The 20962-nt window shown below is 50.4% G+C and overlaps 1 protein-coding gene across 2 annotated transcripts in view; it reads left to right on the top strand.

The window, feature by feature from the left end:
* The window catches only part of LOC119976317 (endothelin-converting enzyme-like 1), a 159603-nt gene that overhangs the window by 77754 nt on the left and 60887 nt on the right, over window positions 1-20962 (top strand). The gene's annotated exons all lie outside the window — the stretch shown is intronic.

Below are 20962 nucleotides of genomic sequence, written 5' to 3'. Positions count from 1 at the left end.
GAAGCAGACGGCCGCCTTTACCATTTCCTTACGGTTCCCTTCGGCGTCACCAACGGGATATTGGTCTTCCAATGGGAGATGGACCAAATAGTTGACCACTTTCCCATACCTGGACAACGTCACCATCTGCGGCCACGACCAGCAGGATCACGACGCTAACCTTTCCAAATTTCTCCACACCGCCACACTCCTCAACCTAAATTACAAGGAGAAGTGCGTGTTCAGCACGAACCAATTAGCCATCCTCGGCTATATGGTTCAGAACAGAGTTCTAGGGCCTGACCCCGATCACTTGCGGCCCCTCATGGAACTCCCCCTCCCCCACTGCCCCATGGCCCTCAAACGATGCCTGGGGTTCTTTTCGTATTACGCCCAGTGGGTCCCAAACTATGCGGACAAGGCCCGCCCACTCATTCAATCCACCGCTTTCGCACTGACGGCCGAGGCTCACCAGGCCTTCAACCGTATCAAGGCCGACATCGCCAAGGCCATAATGCATGCGGTCGGCGAGACGCTCCCCTTCCAAGTCGAGAGCGATGTATCAGACGTTGCTCTGGCCGTCACCCTCAACCAGGCAGGCAGGCCCGTGGCATTCTTTTCCTGCACCCTCCATGCCTCCGAAATTCCACACTCCTCCGTCGGAAAAGGAGGCCCAAGCCATCATTGAAGCTGTGCGACATTGGAGGCATTACCTGGCCGGCAGGAGATTCACTCTCCTCACTGACCAATGGTCGGTTGCCTTCATATTTAACAACACACAGCGGGGTAAGATCAAAAATGATAAAATCTTGAGGTGGAGGATCGAACTTTCCACCTACAATTACGAGATTTTGTATCGGCCCAGTAAGCTCAATGAGCCCCCCAATGCCCTGTCCCGAGGTACATGCGCCAGCGCACAAGTGGGCCGACTCCGGACCCTGAACGACGATCTCTGTCACCCAGGAGTCACCCGCTTTTACCACTTCATTAAGGCCCACAATCTGCCCTAATCCATCGAGGAAGTCAGGGCTGTCACCAGAGACTGCCAGGTCTGCGCGGAGTGTAAACCGCACTTCTACCGGCCAGACCGTGCGCGCCTGGTGAAGGCCTCCTGCCCGTTTGAACGCCTCAGTGTGGACTTCAAAGGGCCCCGCCCCTCCACCGACCACAACACGTACTTTCTAATGTGGTCAACGAGTATTCCTGATTCCCGTTCGCCATCCCATGACGTCTGCCACCGTCATCAAAGCCCTCAACACCATCTCCCTCTGTTCGGTTTCCCCGCCTACGTCCACAGCAACCGGGGATCCTCATTTATGAGCGATGAGCTGCACCAGTACCTGCTCAACAGGGGCATTGCCTCGAGCAGGACGACCAGCTACAATCCCGGGGAAACGGGCAGGTGGAGCGGGAGAATGGGACTGTCTGGAGGGCCGTCCAGCTGGCCCTATGGTCCAGAAATCTCCCGGCCTCGCGCTGGCAGGAGATCTTCCCCGACGCACTTCACTCCATTTGGTCGCTCCTGTGCACCGCGACGAGCGAAACCCCCCATGAACGTCTACTTGCCTTCCCCAGGAAGTCCACCTCTGGGGTTTCGCTCCCAACGTGGCTGGCAGTTTCAGGACCTGTTCTCCTCTGCAAGCACGTGCGGCTCCACAAGGCGTACCCGTTGGTTGAGAGCTACTCCACGCAAACCCGCAGTACGCCTACGTAGCATATCCCGACGGCCTCCAAGACATAATCTCCCTCAGGGATTGGCACCAGCTGGGTCCCAACACCCCCCCCCCCCCCTCTGCCCCGGCGCCAGTCTCCCTCCCCCCAGCGCACCCCATCGCAGCCCCCGCTCCAGGACAATCCGTCCTCCCCTTGCTCCCACCCGGGGATGAAGAGGATTTCAACACGCTCCCGGAATCACCGAAGACCAAGCCGACGCCTGAGTCGCCACCAGCACTGCGGCGCTCTCAACGACAGATCAAGGCGCCCGATCGTCTAAATTTGTAACCTTCTCTGTAATTTAAAAACCAATCTGTACGTAAATAGTTTTCCACCACCACCACTGGACTCATTTTAAACAGGGGGTGAAAGTGATAGTCACCACTGTTGTATTATATTGTATATATTGGTATTACGGTAAGGCCCCTGTACTACAGGTACGGGGGTAGATCCCTGCCTGCTGGCTCCACCCAGTAGGCGGAGTATAAATATGTGTGCTTCCCGTGCAGCAGCCATTTTGCCAGCTGCTGTAGGAGGCCACACATCTGTGCGGGGGTGCGTAGGGAAGAAGTGTTGGCAATTCTGGACAAGGTGAAAATAGATAAGTCCCCGGGGCCTGATGGGATTTATCCTAGGATTCTCTGGGAAGCCAGGGAAGAGATTGCTGAGCCTTTGGCTTTGATTTTTATGTCATCATTGGCTACAGGAATAGTGCCAGAGGATTGGAGGGTAGCAAATGTGGTCCCTTTGTTCAAGAAGGGGAGTAGAGATAACCCCGGTAACTATAGGCCGGTGAGCCTCACGTCTGTTGTGGGTAAAGTCTTGGAGAGGATTATAAAAGATACGGGGCGCAATTCTCCGCACTCACGACGGTGCGGAGAATAGCGGGGTTCGTAAATTTTTACGGCCACGCTAGTCTGACGCCTTCCCGCTATTCTCCCCCCCCCCACGCCCGACTCCCGACACGAATCGCTGCCGCCGTTTTTTTACGGCCAGCACCAATTCTCAGCTGGCCGATGGGCCGAAGTCCAAGCCCTTTACGGCTGTTTTTACGAACGGCAAACACACCTGGTCTGGCCGTTCGTAAAAACGGCCGTAAAGTTCCGATTTTGAAAACCATGGCACCGATTGGCACGGCAGTACCACGGCCGTGCCAAGGGTGCCATGGGCCCGCGATCGGTGGGCACCGATCGCGGGCAGCGGGTCCGATTCCCGCGCACTCTTTGTCCTTCCGCCGCCCTGCTGTATCACTTCGGGTTTCGCGCAAATGCGCGATGACGTCATCCACGCATGCGCGGGTTGGAGTCTTCCAATCCGCGCATGCGCGGCTGACGTCATATGACGCGTCAGCCGGCGCAAACTCTGGCAAGCGGGCTTAACGAAATTTGTTAAGCCCGCGATGCCGGAGTTCACGGCCACGGCATACTAGCCCCGACCGGGGACCAGAATCGGTTCCCGGTCGGGGAGGGGGAGGCTGGCGTCAAACCCGCCCGGATTTGACGCCAGCCTTACGATTTCTCCCTGTCTGGGAGAATTGCGCCCACGATTTATAATCATCTAGATAGGAATAATATGATTAGGGATAGTCAGCATGGTTTTGTGAAGGGTAGGTCATGCCTCACAAACCGTATCGAGTTCTTTGAGAAGGTGACTGAACAGGTAGACGAGGGTAGAGCAGTTGATGTGGTGTATATGGATTTCAGTAAAGCGTTTGATAAGGTTCCCCACGGTCGGCTATTGCAGAAAATACGGAGGCTGGGGATCGAGGGTGATTTAGAGATGTGGATCAGAAATTGGCTAGTTGAAAGAAGACAGAGGGTGGTGGTTGATGGCAAATGTTCAGAATGGAGTTCAGTTACGAGTGGCGTACCACAGGATCTGTTCTGGGGCCGTTGCTGTTTGTCATTTTTATAAATGACCTAGAGGAGGGCACAAAAGGTTGGGTGAGTAAATTTGCAGACGACACTAAAGTCGGTGGAGTTGTAGACTGTGTGGAAGGATGTTGCAGGTTACAGAGGGACATAGGTAAGCTGCAGAGCTGGGCTGAGAGGTGGCAAAAGGAGTTTAATGTAGAGAAGTGTGAGGTGATTCACTTTGGAAAGAAAAACAGGAATGCGGAATATTTGGCTAATGGTAAAATTCTTGGCAGTGTGGATGAGCAGAGGGATCTCGGTGTCCATGTACATAGATCCCTGAAAGTTGCCACCCAGGTTGATAGGTTTGTGAAGAAGACCTATGGTGTGTTGGCCTTTATTGGTAGAGGGATTGAGTTCCGAAGCCATGAGGTCATGTTGCAGTTGTACAAAACTCTGGTACGGCCGCATTTGGAGTATTGCGTACAGTTCTGTTTGCCTTATTATAGGAAGGACGTGGAAGCTTTGGAACGGGTGCAGAGGAGATTTACCAGGATGTTGTCTGGTATGGAGGGAAAATCTTATGAGGAAAGGCTGATGGACTTGAGGTTGTTCTCGTTAGAGAGAAGAAGGTTAAGAGGTGACTTAATAGAGGCATACAAAATGATCAGAGGGTTAGATAGGGTGGACAGTGAGAGCCTTCTCCCGCGGATGGAGGTGGCTAGCACGAGGGGACATAGCCTTAAATTGAGGGGTAATAGATATAGGACAGACGTCAGAGGTAGGTTTTTTACGCAAAGAGTGGTGAGGCCGTGGAATGCCCTACCTGCAACAGTAGTGAACTCGCCAACATTGAGGGCATTTAAAAGTTTATTGGATAAGCATATGGATGATAAGGGCATAGTGTAGGTTAGATGGCCTTTAGTTTTTGACTTCCCATGTCGGTGCAACATCGAGGGCCGAAGGGCCTGTACTGCGCTGTATCGTTCTATGCTCTATGTTCTATGTTCTATCTCTGCGTAATAAAGTCTCGATTACCTTCTACTCTTGTCTCGTCGTAATTGATAGTGCATCACGCCCCTTATGTAAATACCACCTGCTGACTTCCCACACAATCGAGGCAGTAAACAGAGCAAATTTGTGCAAAGAGTCAACCTGCTGAGCCGGAAAGCCAATCTCCTTCAATGGTTAATGCAAGGATTCCTGATTTGAAGATCAGAGGGAGGATTTTCCTTGTTGTTCTCATGGGTATTGTACAAGTTCTTCCAGTTTATTCCCTTATTTCCCCTTCCTTTTATTTTTCCGTTATTATTTTTGACCGAAGGATGATTAATGGACCTGTATCTTTAAGTCACACAGCAGACTTCAGAAGTTACAGGAGAGATCAATCTTCTAGGGCGCGATCTGTGCCCGATGCTGTGCCCGAAAAGCAACACGCCGTAACGTGGCCGATAAAAGCTGGGAGACCCTGCTCCCAGGCTCTACCCGACTTGCAACAGCTCCCGAGATCCAACGCAATCTCGCGAGACGTTGCAATGTAAATCCCACCCATTGTGGGTGGGATCTCTTTTTGGCAAATCTGCATATTAGAGTGAGACAACTAGTCATTCTTGCAGATTCCCAAGGTTCCTGAGGCTTTGGGATTTATCCCCTTCGTCTTGGAGACCTCGGGTGACCGCTGTTTGGTACTGGTCTCCACAAACGGGGACCAGATGGAACGGCACTTGTGGGGTCTCCCAGGTGTTCGGGGGCCCCAGAATCATGCCCTTTTGGAAGGTTGGTGCCAAGGTGCACAGATGGCAGTGCAAGCTGGCATGGGCACTGCCAAGGTGCCAAGCTGACAATTTTTGCACACAAGCAATCAGGCCAGGGGTGCCCTGCGTGGGTGTCCGGGTGGGTGCCAGGGACCTTCCCATAGAGCCACGGGCTGCGGAAATGTCGGGGGTTGCTTTGGGGGCCTCGGAGATCGGGACGCCATTTTTAATGGCTACGCTTGGGTGTTCCAGCGTGTTGAGCACCCCAGTGTACAAAACAGGGCTACGTTCAGTCTCGACTGCTTGTTCCCTGCTGAGGCCACTTATACAATGCGAGTCGCGTTGTCAGCACTGCAAGGGCCGGGGAAGACATGGCTAAACAAGCTCTCCATGGGACTTTGTTTCCAATTAGTTGAATTGCGCCCCTAATCTCTGCATGTTTGAACAGGAACTGCAGACTTGTCAGCACCAGAGAGTGAGAGGTAGGGTGGGACTCGGTTTAATTGATTGGCTGGCGGGCAATGAATTGGTCCAAAAGACCATACTCTGCCCAGTAACGGGTGGTGATTGGACCCTATCCCAGTGGAATGCCTGTTACAGCCCCAAGGAATTTCAGTTTGGAACCTCCTCTGTGTTCTCTCCAGAAAATCTGTGAGTGCTGTATTTCTGAACTTGCAAAGAACCTGAATGAATCCATCTACAGGAAAACCATTACAGGCTGCAAACAAAGACCACAACCTGCTATCTCTCTCCCGAAAGACTGTGAGTGCTTCTTCTGAAGCTACAGAGGTATGAACAAATCTACAGTAAAGATAATCATCTGAAACAAAGACTCTTTTTTCCTTTTTACTTATGATTTTTTATCCCTTTATTCCTTTCTGTGTTTGTCTGCCCTTCGTGTGTGTATAGAGTGTGAGGGGGCAAGTGAAAGTAGGGTTTAGGAATGAGATAATAGTTAACCAGTTGTATTTGCTGAATATTTCATCATAGTTCTTGTTATGAATAAAAAGTAATTGTGTTTCCATTTACAAATCTGGTGGCTGTAATTATTGGGCAGCCAAGGGCCAAAGACTTAGGGTATTTTTCCAAGAATTATTGGTTAATTCACTTGTGTTGTGACTCCAGGTTAAGTGGGGCTGGAATTGACCGCGCACTAACCCAGGGTGGTGAAACAGTATGTGCTGAGTATCGAAAATATTGGAACAATGAGCAAGTCGGAACACACTCCATTTCATCACTACCAAAGAGTAAAAGGTTAGAAAAACAGAGAGCAAAGAGAGAGGTGAGGGCGTTGCAATTAACAAGTATGCCAATCATGGAGGTGAATTGAGCGACTTACAAATTGCATAATAGAGACTGTTGGATGATAAAAATTATAATCAATAATGTGCCAGTCCAAGAACATAATTAATCACAATCGGGGCAGATCTTTCACACATACTGAATTCTGACAGTCTCCATCATAAATACTTTTTCCTATTTCCCTCCAGCTGGAAATCTGTTGACTCAATCAAACACACACAGTGGTCAGAATTATTTTTCAAAGTATTGGTTCTGACGAGAAAACCAGTGAGAATCCCGCTGATGCCAACCGCAGGAAAACTCACCAAGTACTGAGCCTCTTTAACAATGTTTTGTTCCCATGTGATTAACACCGTGTTGTGGCGGCTTACCTCTGATACACTCGCCCCGGGAAAGCATATTGCTGCAATCAGTGGGGCGCTCCTTTTAAACGTCTCCACAGCACTTCTTCCAAGTCCAGTTGGGGGATGGCTGCCACGAAGACAGCACCAACATTTTCGGTGGAAGCCCTCACCAAAGCCCTGGATGATGTGGAACAGCCATGTGACATCCTCTATTCACGTTCCTGCAGTTGGCCATCAATCAAGGTCAGTGGGCAGTGGGTGCAATAGTGAGTGCCAGCTCGCTCCACAAGACGACAGGTCAACATTGCTGGAAAGAAGATGAATTACCTTCTTTGTAAGAGTGGATAATCTACTCCTCATGCCTCTGCTCTCTGCCACCTCCCACCCATGCCAGACTTCATCACCATCTAAACCAGCATGACTCCCATCTCCACTCTCCCCATCCCTCTCATTGCAGGCAAAACCGGCGTGAGCGGGAACAGCCTGCCAGAGTCGAGCCCGCGCTGAGAACTCTAATGCCCTGTGAGAAGAGAGCCCTTGAGCTGCTGGGGAGGAGCAGGACTGCACCTGTTCAGGGGGCCAAGTGGGGACAGAAGACAAAAGTGAGAACCGTCAAGACAGGCAGCCATGTGCAAGCCACATGTAAGTTAACTTTCTCTCATCATTTATCCTCCGTGATGCACTAATGCCATCTCACTTCCCGTGCAGGTCAATCAGTCAACCAAGTGAGATCATCCATGTGCCCTCTGGGTAACAGAAACCCGAGTAGCTCTGAGGGAGACATCTCGGAGACGAGCATCGAGGAGGTGTCACAGCTGTCACCTGCACCCTCCACCAGCGCAGCTACTCCCACCCCTGTGGGATTAACTAGTAGGCAGGCTTCTGGGCCACTTACTGGTGAGCACCTCACAGCTGAAGATCCACAGCAAGCAGAGGAAGGAACATTTCAAGGTACTGGCATTCAGAGGGATGCCAGAGCCCAGGATTCATCTGGGCCCCTGGCCGGTGATGCACCCCTGGATCCAGTCATCCCAGAGCAACTGGAGATACAAAGGCAAAGTTGTGAGCATCAAGAAAGGATGACAGCGTCCCTCCTGGGACTGCAAGGCCAACTGGAGGAGTCCTGTAATGAACTCCAATTGGCTTTATTGGTTGGCCAATTGGAGTATGAGCTCCCTCAATGATAGCTCATTGAGGGGGCCCATATAATCACCTGTGTAGGCTTTGTGAGCCAGTCTTAAGTTGACTGGATGAAGGGGTCTGGAGAAATTGCTCGGGATTACCGTTGACGATAGTAGAGGGCTCCGGACCGAGCTTAATTGGACGGAACTGGCTGAAAGACCTAAAATTAGATTGGATGAAAATTTTCCAGAGTGGAAGCGGGCAGTTGAGTGGAGTACTCCAAAAATACCCGGAGGTCTTTCAGGAAGGTTTGGGGGAAATCATAGGCGCCAACGCAACTTTGCACGTGGACCCAGAAGCCCTTCCGAAATTGTGTAAGGCCAGGCCGGTACCTTTTGCATTAAGGAAGAAAGTAGATGACGAAATAGAAAGGTTACGGCGCAACGGCATTATCAGACCAGTACAATTCTCGGAATGAGCAGCGCCGGTGGTACCAGTTTTGAAGCCAGACGGCTCGATACGTCTCTGTGGAGATTTCAAACAGACAGTAAACAAATACGCATTGCTGGACAAATACCCAATCCCGAAAATAGACGACCTATATGCCAAATTGGCAGGTGGGCTTTTGTTCACGAAACTAGACATGAGCCACGCCTCCCTGCAGTTAAAACTGGACAAGGGCTCCCAGAAGTTCGCTACGATCAACACCCTGAAGGGCCTTTTTCGTTATACTAGGCTACCTTTTGGAGTGTCATCAGCCTGCGCTATATTCCAGCGTACGATGGAAAATATTCTGCAGTGACTACCGCAGGTGGCGATTTATTTGGACGATGTCTTAATCACGGGTAGGACAAACAGGGAACACTTAAGGTACACCCCGCCCATTTCAGAGAACGACCCGGCGGACGACACAGAGATGACAGACCCAGACATGAGGAGCAGGAAGAAGCTCAGAGGAATGCCAGCTGGCAGGAATTCCTCGGACCTTGGGGGGAGGGGTGTAATGAACTCCAATTGGCTTTATTGGTTGGCCAATTGGAGTATGAGCTCCCTCAATGATAGCTCATTGAGGGGGCCCATATAATCACCTGTGTAGGCTTTGTGAGCCAGTCTTAAGGGGAATGGGACTATTTGGCACCGCCCTTTTGGCGCCAATCAATTGGCGCCGACCTTTTGGCGCTCATCTGTTTTGGCGCTGGCCTTTTGGGCGCACATCTGTTTGGCGCCAATTCAGTCCAACAGGAATCCAACAGTCCGGGAGCTGAAATAAAATAAAATTGCTGTTAGGTTAAATGCTAAACTCAAACCTGACTAGATTTTTAAAAGTTAGCTAAACTCAAACCTGACTAGATTTTAAAAAGTTATCAAGTCTTAATTCACACTCATTTAACAAATTCTCGGAATTGAATCTCCCTGGAATATTGAGCGGCAGGACTGAACAGAGAATGAGTGCAGTTTTTGTGCGGGTGTCTGTCACGGGAATGGGACTATTTGGCGCCGCCCTTTTTAACTTTTTAAAATCTAGTCAGGTTTGAGTTTAGCATTTAACCTAACAGCAATTTTTGTTTATTTCAGCGTAAGGCACAAATAAACAAGCTTTCCATGGAATATACTTTGGTATAAATGCACAGACATGACATCAATCGCATGATGACGGATGCGGGGAGCCAGTGCAGTGTGACCGGGTGCTTAAATGTAGAACTTGAGGAAGGAGTGAATTTTCTGCAGTCAAAGAAAGGGGCTATGATCCACGAAAGCTAAAGCTCGTTGCCATTTTTGAGGTTAAGATGCAAGTTGCTGAATTCCCTCTCGAGCTATTCTTGTGCGGGTCCAGCCCTGGTTCCTCTCGCTGTGGGTCTACTGTGCAGTAATAGATGGCGGTGTCTTCGGTCTTTAGACTCCTCAGACTCCTTCAGCCACTGCAGCCCCTGTCCGGGAACTTGCCGGATCCAGAACATGTTGTAGCTGCCGAGATCAAAGCCGCTGGATTTACAGGTCAGTGTCAGGGAGCCTCCGGGACGCCCGGTCTCTGCCTCTGGCTGAGTCAAATGGGAGAAATGGTTGTGTCAGGAACTCAGTAAACAAACCAGCTCCCGGACTGTTGGATTCCTGTTGGACTGAATTGGCGCCAAGCAGATGAGCGCCCAAAAGGCCAGCGCCAAAACAGATGAGCGCCAAAAGGTCGGCGCCAAATGATCGGTGCCAAAAGGGCGGCGCCAAAACGTACCCGACCCGTCTTAAGTTGACTGGACTGCTAGCAGCACTGTTTGTAGCTGCTCCTGTAATATCGTTATTGTAAATAAATATTGGTGTGGTGACGGAACTCCTGCCTCCCGTGGATCACTACAAGTCCCATTGCCTACTGCACAAGGAGATGATGTGTCACTCAAGTGCAATGAAGACAACACTGTGAAGGTGGAGGTCGCAATTGAATCCTTGGCACAGGACATGCACACCATGGTTCAGCTGATGACCTCCATGGCTGAGGGCACGAGCTCCATGGTGCAGGGCTTCAACTGCATGTGCAGGCACTAATGAAAATCCATGAGTGTCAGCTCCAGAAGATGGCAGGGCTTCTGGATCTCACTCCAGCCCATGGAGGAGCCCCAGCTCCCGGGAATCTGAAGGGACGAAGACTGGCAGGAGCGCAGCCAGAGGCATTCCACCCAGCAGGCTCTGGGGGTGTCCAGCCACCTGACACCCCCGCCAGGCCGCACACCAAGGAGATCAGCACTGCAACAACCTGTGCAGCCCAGACCCTCCAGGTCCAAACTTGCCAGGGGACGCCCGCCAAGGCCATCTCGAGCAACAAGGTGTGGAAGGTACCATGTCACCTAAACCTCTGCTGTGGATCCAGGGGATAAACCTAGATGTAGCGGGAGGGTGAGGAAGAGTAAGAAACTATAGGCACCTAGTGGGCATGGGTGAACATCGACACTTGTAGAGATAAATCACCATTGTAATATCGCTGGAGTATTAAACTTCACTTTGTTCACCCATACAGATCCTCCATGCTGTAATTTCATGGCACCATACTCTGCAACCTCCCACGCACACTCAGGGCTTCAGCCTGTGGAGTGTGAGAAGTGCAGTGCTGAGACTTCCACCTCCCACACCGACAACGCAGTAAAGACGTGCCACTGCTGACACAGGCCACCCCCACAAAATCCACGCTCAGGCCTCTTAGCCACTTTTTAGGGATAAGGATTCCAAGGCATGACAAAATGTGGAGATCCTGTCCATCTCGTACGTAAGGTGGAGAAAAATATCAAGACCCCTGACTTTTGATGGGCAGTCGCAGTTGCGTTTGTTGGCCAGCGACTCTGAACCCCACGATAAGCCTATTCATGGGCAGGATGCGCTCAGCCCTCTGTCAAGCAGGAGTCAGAAATATCACTGAGGATGAGAGAAGATTCGCTCTGTCCTCAATGCAAGATATCGTCATTCTCCTGTAGTATGGGCCAATGGCTTTAGCGCACTGCCCATGAATGTGGGAACTATCACGTGAACCTCCAGCAGGCATCACATTAGTTAATTGATGTCAGACTCCATGGTGGAGAGCTCTTCACTCAATAGTCCTGGTTGTCCCTAAATCAAGAGGCAACGAGGACGCCTCTAGCCCGTGGCCCATTGCGGGCCTGGTCATCACTAGAGGTCCTTCCTTCTCCTTCTCCATGTGTTGACCCTTGCCGCCCTCCGTGACCTCCTTCATTCGAGGAGATAAGGCACTCCTCCTGGTCCAGCTGTTCTCTCCGCTGCAGTCCCAGGTGTGAATAGTGCAGCAGACCACAATGATGTGTGACACCTCCTGGAGGCTGACTTGGAGGGCTCTCCCGACCCATCCTGACACCGGAACTGCATCTTGAGCCATCCAATTGCCTGTTTGACCAGCGCATGCTTAGACATATCAGCTTTGTTGTAGTGAGCCTCAGCGGGTGTTTGTGGCCTCTGCACTGGCATCGTCAGCCACATCCTGAAGGGGTACATGAGGAGCCATCTCGCCAGCCGCTGCTCTCCCTCGAGGATGGCTGGGATCTTTGAGAGCTGCAAGATGTAACTATCATGGATGCTCCCTGGGAAACGGGCACACCTCTGAATGATGTATATTGCGTGGTCACAGACAAGTTGGACATTGAGACAGTGGTTTCCCTTGTGGGTCATAAATGGCGTCCCATGCCACCATGGAGACCACAGAGCCACTTGCGTGCAGTTGTCGGCACCCAACATCTGGGACATGCCTGCTAAGCGGGAGAAGCCCATGGCCCTGGCACCCTGGCTTGCCTGGTCCCTGTGCAAGTTGATGTACATGGGAGTCCTCACGAAGACCACACCTGTGATATCCCTTATGCAGTTGTGCACTGGTGACTGGAATTTACCACACAGGGCATCTCTGTTGTCCTGAAATGAGCCGCTGGCATAGAAGTTCAGAGCAACAGTAACTTCCATGCAGCTCATGCCCTCTGGCTTCACAGTGCTGCCAGAGTGTGTGGGTTCATTCGCACTGAAGGCCCCCCCCCCCCAACCCCCAGCCCCGAGTTGAGCCCAGCTGGGTCCCCACATCCCCTTCGCTGCCTCCTCTGTGACTCATACCCTGGGTGCTAATAGCAACCAAGAGGTGAGGTCATCAGGTTCTAGTTTTTATATAGCGTTGTAAATCGCGTCAGCGTGACATCACGCCGGCGACTGATGAATATTGAGTGAGTGGGGAAGTCCCGGAGGGAGGGTTCGCTCATATTATAATGTATTAAAATGTGGTTCCCAGCCATCCACAGCAGATTTCTCATCACACCGCTGGTAAGGGACCTGGAAAATCAGAAATTGCAATCTCACCGGAGAGAATCACATTTTCTGATTCTCACTGTAATTTCTACCCGCATCATTGTTCTCACTGACAGCTAACACAGGCTCAAAATCGCCCAAGTGTGTCCTATCAAGATGGATGATGACAGCTACTGACCAAAACTATTAAAGTCAATGTTCAGATCAGAGAGTTGCAGTGGACTCAGAAGAAGGATAAAATGCTGCTCCTGCATTGATCTGGCTAGAATAATGCAGAGCTATCGAACAGAATCTTTCAGAAGCAGCGGGAGTCTTAGCAATGGCTGCAGAGCCAATGAGAGCCCTGCTGTTATATCTTTGAGTTTGCTGCAAAGAGAAAAGTTATGGAGGTGCCCACAGTCTGGATTCTTACAAACAAAAGTAGACGTTTTATTTAGGGATGTTGCTCATATAATTGAAGATGGAGAACTTGAAGCCCGCTCAAACATTCACTGCTGACATTACTACAGATTACGTGACACTTCACCAGCAGGGATGTATTCTCTGATACTTAACGCCTGCCTTCCTTCTTTTAGTGAAGACCTGCACCATCTTGTTCCATTCAGGCATTTGACACACCAGCTGTGAGCCTTCCATTGGAACAAGTATCATGGGGTTGAAGTCCCGCCTGCTGAGAGCTGCCAGCCAAGGGACTAGTAATTCTATTGAATGGTGGCGGCACACTGGGAGGCGGTGACTGCTGCAGGTACGACATCTAACTGAGGCCTAGTATCATCACTGGATCCCAGGCCAGAGTTAAGTGGTGACAGGATGGTGGTAATTGCAGGATAATGGTTGCGGGGAATCATGGGGATGGACGTTCAACAGCAAGGGAAGTGCTTCTCAGTGGGCCTATGCTAGAAGGCTTAAGACTGGAAGCAGAAAGAAGGAAGGGAGTATATGGCATCAGGGAGTGGAGCAGAGGTATGTCAAGAGAGTGTCATTGGGGTTGAAATTTGGGGGTCAGGTTTAGACCATGGCCAAGGCGGGAGGTTATGGAGGGTTGAAGGGATCATGAGGGTTATATGGTCATGGCGGAGCTTGAGTAGATCACAGGCTGTGGGGTGATTCTGAGATGTTAAATTTATATGGCAGCGTCTGGTTGTGAGTAGGAGTCTAATCACAGTGATGGAAGCGAGATTGTTTGAGCACCTGTTGAATCCCGCTAATCGTGCTTCCCTTTAGTTATTGGATTTTCCTATAGGAAGTGTGGCCAAAAGCCTGCTATAGTCTGAGGCATGTCGCCTTTGGAGCATATTTAAAAATAATTCTTGAGAGCAGGTAAATTGCACATTCTAACCCGTCTCTATTAAAAGTGGAAGTGGGAGCATTTGCATTTGAAATTTTAACCTATGCTCCACCGTTGTTGGAATGGGAACATGGATTTTCATAACTCAATACAATATGAACCTGTGACTCCTCCAAATCATCTCATGCATTTCCAGCGTAAATTTGTATAGCCGAATATTGCTGAGGACCTTTTTATTCCTGTATTAATTTAATCAAATCTTTATATGGTCACTATTTCAGTGTGTCCTCGTCTACAGAAAACCAATGAAGACCTATGTCAGTCGTATGTGTATGATGCCCATTACCGAAAGTGCTCAAGACTGCACTTACCTGCTTTCAGAATCAGAGGCATAAGTAAAAAGCGACAAAGATGAGGGAAAATAAGTAAACAAAATACATTTAAAAAGTGATGAACATGAGGAAGCCTTGGACACTGTTATAAATTTAATACAAATGACTCATAAAAATGGTAATATTTATTTACAAAGGCCTGTTATTTTGCCAGGCATGCCGTGTTGATTATGCAAACCTACAATGAAGCGTTATATTTGTTTTTCACTCTCCATGACAGGCCATCAATGATAATTTCAAGTGTTTACACTCTAACAGAACCTCTGAATACTCAAGTGGCTTTAAAGCTATTACAAATTCAGTCTGAATTGATTCTATCATTGCACCCTTAATGCAGACGTTAACTCATATTTTGACCTATTTTAACCCTTTTATTGCCAATAGAGTATTTGCTTCGGAAGGTGGAAATGGTTTGTTTTAAAAATTATGGTCAACTTTCAATAATGTGATTGACTAATTGTTCAGGCGCGATTTAACAGAAAAATTTCTAAGTGTCATTTTGGGCGCGATTAGTGGCGTGTTTCTTGACAGCCGTATTGGCACGATCGTGGCCTGAATTTAACAGCATTTAGTGCCAAAAATGAGCCCCCATGAGCTTCTCCCATTACTGGTTGTCTTGCCATCTGATTTGTGAGGCTTGTGCCTCAGCATCTCGCCACTAACAAGTGGGAGCTGCTTTTAAACGCTCCCTCACCACTCACTCCCAGTCAACACAAGCATGGCAGCACACGGACTTGCTCCTCGCTTTGGGGATGCCGACCAGGCCACAGGCTTCTTGACGCTGTCTATTTTGGACATCCTGTTTCCCCGAGGGGGGCGAAGAACCAGCAGCAGGGTCACCAATATTGCTTCGGAAGCAGTGCCAGTAGCTGTCAGGGCCGGCAGCATGATCAGGAGGACCCGCGTTCAATGTCACAAGGAGGCTAATGACCTGCATCGAGCTGCAAGAGTAAGTTACCACCTCTCTCCTGACATCACTTCTATCTGCCAACTCTCAAGTTTCCAACACAACACCCTCCCCCCCCACAAAACAATGGCTGACACCTCGTACCCTCCCCACATTCGATCTTCGTGCCTGTTTCTTAGCAGCCCCTGACACTCACCAGCACAACCCTTTCATATCCATTGCAGTGCCCACACATGCCATCTGCATTAGACTCCTCTCAATCCATCAAGTGTGCAGCTCACAACGCCCTCTCTTGGTCCCCACAAGAGAAGAACATTCTTAATAAGTGGGAAAGGACCAAGACTGGGGCAGACTACCAGAGATCTGAGTCCTCGCCCTCTATGAGGAATGGAAATCGCAGGGTTGTCTGAGGAGAGAGCAGTCAGCGACAGCGAGGTTAACGTGCGCCGCAGATGTGAGAATCCACTGTCCCTTCACCCAGATGACCTGTCCCAAGTAAGTTGTTCATGTCAGACAAAATGATCCTTCCTTCTCACTGACCACATGTCCATTCACTCACACGATCTCCATCAGATGGGACCAGGCCATCCAGAGTTAGCCCCCCGCCCCCCACCACCCAAGAGACCACCTCAGAGCAGAGCTCCAAGGAGACCACCATCGATGCATCAGAGCTATCACCCTCATCTTCACCATGGTGGAGATACACACTTCGGTGGGTGACATTAGTAAACGGGTTTCTGGGGCACAAAGTGATGAGCCCCACACAGTTGCTGATGCACATCAGGTGGAGACAGAAACATCCAAGGGAATCAGCAGTCAGAGGTCTGCCGGCTCCCAGGACTCTGCTGAATTCCAGTCAGAATCCGAGCTTCTGGACATGGCTATCCCAGAGCTGATGCAGATGCTAGAATATGGCCATGAGATTCAGGAGGGGATGTCAGCAACATTCCAGTGAATGCATAGCCGTTTGGAGGAGTCCCAATGGCTATGGGCGTAAGAGATGATCCCAACAATGCGTGGCACTGAGGCCAACACTGCAACTGCAGTGGAAAGCCTTCAGCACGAGGTAGTGTCTTGAGTGGTGGTGTCCAAGGCATAGCCCCTGACACCCACCACCACAACCTCTTCATGTCCAGTTGTGGTACCCACACATGCCATGTGCTATAGACCCCCTGACCCATCAAACGTGCGGTTCAGAATGCCCTCTCTTTGTCCCCGCAGGAGACGATAATCCATAATAAACAGGAAAGGGCCAAGACAGGGGGGTGGAGGGGGGTTGTGGAGTACCAGAGATCCGAGTCCTCACTCCCTATGAGGAACGGGCCTTGGAAATTGCGGGGTTGTCTGTGGAGTCTTTGACGACCATGGCTGAGGGCCTCAACATCATGCCCCGGTCACTGAGGGACATGCCCCAATAGCAGGTGGACATTGATGAGACACAGCAAAGCGTGGCCCAGTCACTGAGGGGCATTGCTGAGGGTTTTGACATCATGGTGCAGACATTGGGGAACCTCCAGGACTGGCAGCGTCAGATGACACAGAGGTCTCTGGAGCTCATTCCAGCTGCCCCTCTGTTGCATGGAGACCTCCAGGGCCCTACGGGTACCATCAGGGAGGAAGAAGCTTGGAGGCCTACCTGGGACCTGCCACCAAGGAGACAATGGTGGTCTCCAGTTCTTCCGAATCCCCCCCCCCCCAACTTTCTGACACCGGTGCATCTCAAGGGCACTCTGCAGAACAGGGTGGAACGGTGAAGCAAGTGACACCGGTAAGTCAGCCTGGGCCCACCCCCTCCAGGCCCTCCAGAGGATGTTCACCAAGGACATGAAAAGCCACAGGGCGCAACAAGCAACAGGCTGCCTCCACCCCTGATGTGCGTCCCGGGGTTCACAGCTAGACGTAGCACCAAACGATGCGAGCTCAAGAAGATTGTGGAGCACTGGGCCCGGGGGGGGGGGGGGGGGGGGGGGGGGGGGGGGGTGTGTATGAGGGTCACTATGTGTAGTTAGGGGAAATGGTAATGTCCAATGAATACTATTAAAACATGTTACACCTGATACATGTGATGCTTCTGTCACATTAATCTTCACAGCGGGCCTGCCTTCACCTTGTTACCCTCCGCTCCCCTGCCCTGGGCATAATGGTCCAAGATCAAATCCCCGATGCAGAGGATGGGCGTGACTGCGCTGTCAACAGAAAGACAGGAGTCAGACTTTGGCATAAACCGAGGAGCACTAGAGCTTGCCACACAGCGAGTGATCATCACATGTCTGTCTTGTATATTGACCCACTGACAGTACCAACAAGGCCATCACCATGGAGTGATGTTGCACAGACCCTGGGAGGGTGAAACAGGGTATTGCACGTGGGGGGGTGAGGGGCTGCTGGGGGTGAGTGGAAGGGTCGGTGAATGGGGGTGAGGAAGGGTCGATACCTGACCTTAAACACTTCAGCCCACCCCGCCCCCCCCGCCGACCAAGCCCAACCCCTCTGAAGGGTACCCCCCGAGAACTGGGGCAGCAGCTCTGGTGACTTTGAGCTGCATGGTGGAAAACGGAATGGTTACTCACCTCCGCAGTTTCCCTCAGCAGCCATTGCGCCAGCTTTACATTTTTAAGATGTAGCACTAAACGGCACCCGTGTGATTTCTGCCTCGGGAGCCAGTTAATTCCCAGGTGGCCATTTGTTACATTCGACTTCAATGTTGCTAATGAAATGAAAATTAATGCAAATTAGGGTTAATGATACGCCCGCCATTTGTGGTGAGATCCGGAACTCGCCATCGAGAGCGGGCCGGTTAGATCGCAAACTGAATTGTGCATGGCGCAAATCTCAATATTGGCCTTTCCCGTTATTTAACCGGCGCATCCAGCTCCGCGCCGGACGCAATGCAATGGTTAAATCACACCCATAATCTGTTACTTGAGCAAAAAGGCAAAGCGATTAGCAAATTCAGAGATGAATATGAAATGATTTAAACATAAAAATGTAGTCCACATGCTTACTCCCAGGGAGTGACTGAAAAAGGAAAGCTTCAAATTTAAAATTCCAATTGAAAGAGACAGTAAACATAAATACTGGGTATTGCCATTTATTTTACGCTGAATCTCCTCTACTGGAGGCATGGACACCTTATAGTGAAGCAGTTGAGGCTCCTTCATTACATGTTTTTAAGGTGAAGGTAGATAGTTTTTTGGAGAATAAAGGGATTAAGGATTATGGTGTTCGGGCCGGAAAGTGGAGCTGAGTCCACAAAAGATCAGCCATGATCTAATTGAATGGCGGAGCAGGCTCGAGGGGCCAGATGGCCTACTCCTGCTCCTAGTTCTTATGTTCTTATGTTCTTATCTGGAGATAGTCCTGTGGTGCCAAATATTCTCCCGCACATTAAACAAAAGGTCGTTGGTGAACCTTGACACTGGGGTGGGGTTTTTCAGCCTCCCTGCAGCATGTTCTCCAGTGGCAAAGGCTCACCATTGGCCGGCAGCAAAATCTCACCAATGCCCACAGCGTTTCGAATAGCTCGCCCATCCTGCCACGTGTGGGGGGATCATCTTTCGCGGGACTGGATAATCCCACCAGTGGGAAGAACTGAATAACCCCGTATTGGCAGATTGATTCTATAGGATTAACGACTTCAAGCCAAATTGCTCCGCCTAACCAAAAGGCACTTCGGTTAATTTCAGTACCCTTACCACCACTCCTATTAACGTCCATTAACTTAACTAGACCGTAACTTGGTGAACCTTCATTGCACTCCCTCGCTGGCAAGTGTATCTTTCCTTAGGTAAGAAGACCAAAACTGCACACAATACTCCATATGCGACCTCACCAAGACTCTATATAATTGCAGTGTGATGTTTTTATCCCTATACTCAAACCCTCTTATAATAAACAAAAGAGAAAATGCTGGAAAATCTCAGCAGGTCTGGCAGCATATATAGGGAGAGAAAGGAGCTAACGTTTCAAGTCCGATGACTTTTTGTCAAAGCTTTGAAATACTCTGTATTTCTGTCTCTGCTATTAAAGTGAATAACCTCATGTTTCTCCATATTTCATTCCATCTGCCAATTATTTTTGCAACTCACTTAATCCAAATCCATCCTCCTCACAACTCTCACTTCCACCTGATTTTGTGTCATCTGCAAACCTGGAAATTTTGGGCAGGATTCTCCCGTACCCGGCGGGGCAGGGGGGTCCCAGCGGGACTGAGTGGCGTGAATCACTCTGACGTCGGGCTAACCCAAAGGTGCAGAATCCTACGCACCTTCAGGGGCTAGGCCTGCCCCGGAGTGGTTGGTGCTCCACCGGCCGGCGGGATAGGGGCTTGGCGCAACGCCAACCGGCGCTGAAGGGTCTCCGCCGGCAGGTGTGAGTTGGCGCATGTGCGGGAGCGCCAGGGCATGCTGGCGTCATCCCCGCGCATTCGCAGGAGGGTTCGTCTCCGCATCGGCCATCGCGGAGGACCACAGCGGCTGATGCAGAGAAATAGAGTGCCCCCACACGGGCAAGGCCACATGGGAGCACCTCCTGGGGTCAGATCCCCCCGCGACTCCCCAGGAACCCCAGAGCCCCCCCTACTCTGATTTACACCGGCAGGACCGGCTACAGACGGGCGGGACTTCGGCCCATCACGGGCTGGAGAATTCGGGCGGACTCAGCGCCCATTGAGTCGCGCCGGACCCCGCCATTCTCCGAGGTGGGCGGCACGACTCACGCCGGGCCGCTTTTTTGGGGGGGGGTGGGAGAATTGGGAGGAGGGCGGGATTCACGCTGACCCCCGGCGATTCTCCCACCCGGGAGGGGGGGTGGGGGTCGGAGAATCCCGCCCATGACCTTTAATCCCCCCATCCAAATCATTGACAAATTGTCAATAGCTGGGTTTCAAGCACTGATCTTTGCGTTAACCCATTAATCACAGCCTGCCAAGCTGAAAATGATGATTTATTCCTACTCTGTTTTCTGTCCATTAATCAGTTCTCAATCCATGCCATATATTCCCCCTAATTTCATGCACTCTAATTTTGTTTACTAATCTCTTGTGTGGAGCCCCAATCAAAAATTTTCTGGAAAGCTAAATATATCACATTCACCAATTCCCCCTTATCTATTCTCCTAGATATATCATCAACAAACTCCACCGGGCTTGTTAAACATGATTTCCCTTTTATAAATCCATGTTGACTCTGTCCAATCCTACCATTATTTTCAAAATGTCCTGTTATCACATTCTTTATTATAGATTCCATAATTCACAGGTGGAGCTGGGGAACTGGCAAGATGGATGCCAGACAAAATTCCCTTGTCTCCATTCTTGGCCTTGCCGGGGCCTTAACATTCTCCCCTGAAAATCAAACCTGGGTCTTCCTCATCCGAGTGCCTCAGCTAATTAGTGGATACACTCAAGGGACCATTGTGGGGCTCGTTTGAACTCTCAGGGGACGCATACCAATCATTAACACCAAACTTAGACGCTTTCTGTATTGGAATCAAATTTCTTGTTTCCTACTGAAGGTGGTGGAATAGGGA

Source organism: Scyliorhinus canicula, chromosome 13 (assembly GCF_902713615.1).
Source record: "Scyliorhinus canicula chromosome 13, sScyCan1.1, whole genome shotgun sequence".
Classification (NCBI taxonomy): domain Eukaryota; kingdom Metazoa; phylum Chordata; class Chondrichthyes; order Carcharhiniformes; family Scyliorhinidae; genus Scyliorhinus; species Scyliorhinus canicula.
This window is presented reverse-complemented; position numbering and strand designations above follow the sequence as displayed.